The sequence below is a fragment of the Schistocerca serialis genome, chromosome 5, assembly GCF_023864345.2.
Source record: "Schistocerca serialis cubense isolate TAMUIC-IGC-003099 chromosome 5, iqSchSeri2.2, whole genome shotgun sequence".
Classification (NCBI taxonomy): Eukaryota; Metazoa; Arthropoda; class Insecta; order Orthoptera; family Acrididae; genus Schistocerca; species Schistocerca serialis.
In genome coordinates, this window is record NC_064642.1 from 56668169 (window position 1) to 56672026 (window position 3858).

Sequence of the window (3858 nt, forward strand, 5' to 3'; positions counted from 1 at the left end):
GTTAAAGTCCTGACTTGGCGATATTGGTACGGTGGCCTAGGGTTGAAACACAAGCATCAACGTGCATTACCGTTGCAGACAGTCAACATGAAACTTACTGGCAGATTAAAACTGTGTGCCGGACCGAGACTCGAACTCGGAACCTTTGCCTTTCGCGGGCAAGTGCTCTACCAACTGAGCTACCCAAGCACGACTCACGCCCCGTCTTCACAGCTTCACTTCTGCCAGTACCTCGTCTCCTACCTTCCAAACTTTACAGAAGCTCTCCTGCGAACCTTGCAGAACTAGCACTCCTGAAAGAAAGGATATTGCGGAGACATTACTAAGCCACAGCCTAGGGGATGTTTCCAGAATGAAATTTTCACTTTGCAGCGGAGTGTGCGCTGATATGAAACTTCCTGGCAGATTAAAACTGTGTGCCGGACCGAGACTCGAACTCGGGACCTTTGCCTTTCGGGGGCAAGTGCTCTACCAACTGAGCTACCCAAGCACGACTCACGGTAGAAGTGAAGCTGTGAGGACGGGACCTTTGACTTTCGGGGGCAAGTGCTCTACCAACTGAGCTACCCAAGCACGACTCACGCCCCGTCTTCACAGCTTCACTTCTGCCAGTACCTCGTCTCCTACCTTCCAAACTTTACAGAAGCTCTCCTGCGAACCTTGCAGAACTAGCACTCCTGAAAGAAAGGATATTGCGGAGACATTACTAAGCCACAGCCTAGGGGATGTTTCCAGAATGAAATTTTCACTTTGCAGCGGAGTGTGCGCTGATATGAAGCTTCCTGGCAGATTAAAACTGTGTGCCGGACCGAGACTCGAACTCGGGACCTTTGCCTTTCGGGGGCAAGCGCTCTACCAACTGAGCTACCCAAGCACGACTCACGGCAGTATTGAAGCTGTGAGGACGGGGCGTGAGTCGTGATTGGGTAGCTCAGTTGGTAGAGCACTTGCCCGCGAAAGGCAAAGGTCCCGAGTTCGAGTCTCGGTCCGGCACATAGTTTTAATCTGCCAGGAAGTTTCATATCAGCGCACACTCCGCTGCAGAGTGAAAATCTCATTCCAGTCAACTTGAGTCTGGAGACTGGAGAAGGCGGGCAGAACTCTTCGCGTGTATCGACGGATTAAGGGGGGACGTTGATGAAATTGACCAAAAACATTAATTTTCGATTTATTATTTATTTGTTAGTACTACTCATGGACAATAAGTTCCCAAAGTTTCAATGTTGAAATCGCATCCGAAGTGCCTGAAAATTAATTAAAATTATGACGCGGCCTCCCTGCCACGCCCACGTTTTGAAGCAGCACTTCAATACCAGCTCTGTGAACAACCATTCTGTGTATTACTTTCAACCAAGCGTCGGGAGGATGAAGGTATTAGAAAGAATGGGCTTCAAGATAGGAAATTTTACTCAAGACATCCTGAGAAAAATAGATTTACAGCGCGTCTCTGCAGCTGAAAAGTCAGTTGAGGACCTGGTAAAGCAAAGAAGACTGACAACAAGACACCAGAAGAGAAGCCTTGAAGGGAAAGACGACCGAGAGTACAAATGTGGTGCCTTCTGAAGAAGTGACACAAGGAAAAAAGTTAGGTTGACCTTTAAATTGCGTTTCTTAAAAAGTTTGTTTTTTAATGTTTGTGTACCTTTTCCTCAGATTCTATGAATGTTATAATTATGAAATTTTGTACACATATTTCTGTAAACCTAATAAACGTTGTCTCAAGAGCAAATTTTGAAATTCTGATTGCAAGTTGAGAAACGGGGCAAAGTGCTTGGAAGTTTCCATGTATTTAAAATTGTACTTCTGGAATTATAATTAAAAAATTATGAAAATTCTCCTATTTGACCTGTTCCAAAAACCTCATGAGAAGCTTACAACATATTAAGAGATGAAACAGAGAAATTTTTCTAGAATACTTTCTGCGAAAAAGGAACATACGTTTTTTTTTTGAAAATAAAACTTCAAATTTCATTAAAAAAATTGAATATATATATAATCAGAGGATTTTATATGTAAATGTGTTACTTTCGTGTAAAGCGTGGTACAAAATTTCATTGCAATATCTCCAAAACTGTGGAGTTGGTGCATTTTTGAAATAGTGTGTTTTTTTTCATCAACGTCCCCCCTTAAAGCAGTGGTTTCCAACCCCCTGCGTGCAATCAGACATTAGCCAGTAGCCCCCCCCCCCCCCCGTCATTATCACCAACTTAAGCACCTACCTACATTGTAGAATGGAAGACTTTTCTTGGAACACTTTCATTTTTATAATGATGAAAGATGTGTGTGTGTGTGTGTGTGTGTGTGTGTGTGTGTGTGTAGGGAAGGAGAATGAATGACGAAGGAATTCATGTTGCGTCGCAGGTGTTGTTCAACTGTGTGTGAAATCTTATGGGACTTAACTGCTAAGGTCATCAGTCCCTAAGCTTACACACTACTTAACCTAAATTACCCTAAGGACAAACACACACACACACACACACACACACACACACACACACATATACACACACACACACACCCATGCATGAGGGAGGACTCGAACCTCCGCCGGGACCAGCCGCACAGTCCATGACTGTAGCGCCGTAGACCGCTCGGCGTCACAGGTGTACCCACAACCCCTCAGGTAAGAACGCTATCTCTCCACAGTGAGGGTAGACACTTGTTACAAAACATACTTCCCCCTGCATTACTCCTCTCCATTTGCGGCACTTGCTTGACCTGCACACTGCAACCCCATTTAAAAACAACCAAGTTAAAATGTGTGCACTACACTTACTGTTCGTAAATCAGTTGATTGCTGCACTCCGTACTTCTGAACTGGCAGAAATTGGAAGACTTCAGGCTGTTAACCCTTTGTATCTGAGCACCGTCACTAATAGTAATAGTGATAAAAACAATAATAGTAGCCCTTATGTAATTACTGCAGTGACGTCCTGTCAGTTAATTCATTTATATGTTTCGAAGCGAGTAATGAATCAATATCTGGATTACTGCAACGACTATCTACAACTTGAAGAAGACATTTGCTTGCGATATTTAGCATTTGTTATGTATACGTCTCATTTTTATCATCAACGATGTACAGGACAAATTGTGGTGTCACCGCCAGACACCACACTTGCTAGGTGGTAGCTTTAAATTGGCCGCGGTCCAGTAGTACATGTCGGACCCGCGTGTAGCCACTATCAGTGATAGCAAAAAAATGGCTCTGAGCACTATGGGACTTAACATCTATAGTCATCAGTCCCCTAGAACTTAGAACTACTTAAACCTAACTAACCTAAGGACATCACACAACACCCAGCCATCACGAGGCAGAGAAAATCCCTGACCCCGCCGGGAATCGAACCCGGGAACCCGGGCGTGGGAAGCGAGAACGCTACCGCACGACCACGAGATGCGGGCTCAGTGATAGCAGACCGAGCGCCACCACACGACAGGTCTCGAGAGACGTACTAGCACTCGCCCCAGTTGTACGGACGACTTAGCTAGCGATGCAACACTGACGAAGCCTCGTTTATTTGCAGAGAAGATAGTTAGAATAGCCTTCAGCTAAGTCAATGGCTATGGCCTAGCAAGGCGCCATAGCAATTGATAGTTATCGTATGAAGCATGTCTCATCAAGAACGATGTATACAAATGATGAATTAAAGTTAAGTATTCCAGCAGCTACGTACTTTTCTTTATAGCATTCATTCCGTATCCTGTTTCAGACCTCACGCCAGCCTACTTGAGTTTAACGCGTGCATTTCGGCCTTCTCTAGCTATACAACACAAATCACAACGTCTAGTGGGTGGACTATGTGAGGAACCTGTAACCTTCACCGCATTGACGTTACTAATTGAAAAAAGAAAATT

At 44.5% G+C, this 3858-nt stretch overlaps 2 non-coding genes across 2 annotated transcripts; both read right to left on the reverse strand.

The window, feature by feature from the left end:
- Positions 1-416: 416 nt before the first annotated feature.
- Positions 417-491, reverse strand: Trnas-cga (transfer RNA serine (anticodon CGA)). Its single transcript has one exon. It is a non-coding gene; the product is annotated as a tRNA-Ser (tRNA).
- A 309-nt stretch (positions 492-800) lies between these two features.
- On the reverse strand, positions 801-875 carry Trnas-cga (transfer RNA serine (anticodon CGA)). Its single transcript has one exon. It is a non-coding gene; the product is annotated as a tRNA-Ser (tRNA).
- Between the last annotated feature and the right edge of the window lie 2983 nt (positions 876-3858).